A 1,280-nucleotide genomic window follows, 5' to 3' on the forward strand; every position below is an offset into this window, starting at 1 on the left:
GTGTGTGTGTGTGTGTGTGTGTGTGTGTGTGCATGTATATGCACACATGTGCACATGTGTGCATATATGTGTGTGCATTTATGTATACATTTACATATATATAAACATATACATACTATATATGTGTGTAAATATGTGTGTGTGTGCATTTTTGTGTTCTTCTTTCTCTTATGTAAATTTTACTGGAATTTTTGTGTTCTTCTTTCTCTTTCTTATGTGAATTTTACTGGAATTTTCCAGTGGTTAAAATATGCCTGACTTTGCAGCAGACTAAATACCTGTGCAAATATACAATCAAATGTATTTTAATTAGGCTATAGATTAACAAGATTTCCAGAAACAAATTCATTCATTTCACAATTTTTTCAAAAGAATTAAATATGTTATAACGTATAATTGTAATATTCATTTTAATCTATTACTTGTAATAAGTCATAACCATTTTTGATATTTTCTCAGCTTTACTTTTTAAGGTTACAAATATTAATTAAAACATAAATAAAAGCTGATTGTGGTCTTTAATGGTTGTTAGGAATTTAAAAGTATCCTGAAGTGAAAATTTTTGAACAGGAATATATATCCTGCCTATAGTTCTTATTCATTATAAAGTATTAAGCCATGTTAATTAAAAAGTTTAAATCATTAGCTGTATATAATACTGAATGACTATAGCATTACTACAGAATATACTCTACCAATCTTAACCTGAAACTAAACTTTTCGAATTCACATTCACACTTGCTTTTTGTATTTGCTATCAGACACACAAGTGATCATGATAAGCCCAAGACTAAAGTCTGAAAACTTCAGGAGTCAGGCATGGGAAGTCCATTGAGACTGAGACAATGTATTGCCTTAGTAGACATAAAAAATAAAACTAGCCAAGGGTGCCTGCCTCCTGTTTTTCTCTTATCCCAAAACAAACCAGGTGAAACATTAATGTCAAAAACAATTTAGAAATATGTCCAAATAACTACTTCCACACTAAGGTAACATGATTTTGTGAGTTAAGGCTGTGTTCCTAGGATCCATGGCTAGGTGACTCTGATGGAGGTGAAAAACTGTCTTCACAGTCACACAGGAGAGATGAAGTATTGTTTGGGACAATGGTCTCACACCAGCTCCTCACAATCCTTTCATGATGCTGTTTTAGAGGTACTACTGGGTATCCTACTTATTAAGAATAGTTTTCACTCAGAGGCCAGCCTGGTCTACAAAGTGAGTTCCAGGACAGCCAGAGCTATACAGAGAAACCCTGTCTCAAAAAACCAAAAAAAAAA

This window comes from Mus caroli, chromosome 10 (genome assembly GCF_900094665.2).
Source record: "Mus caroli chromosome 10, CAROLI_EIJ_v1.1, whole genome shotgun sequence".
Classification (NCBI taxonomy): domain Eukaryota; kingdom Metazoa; phylum Chordata; class Mammalia; order Rodentia; family Muridae; genus Mus; species Mus caroli.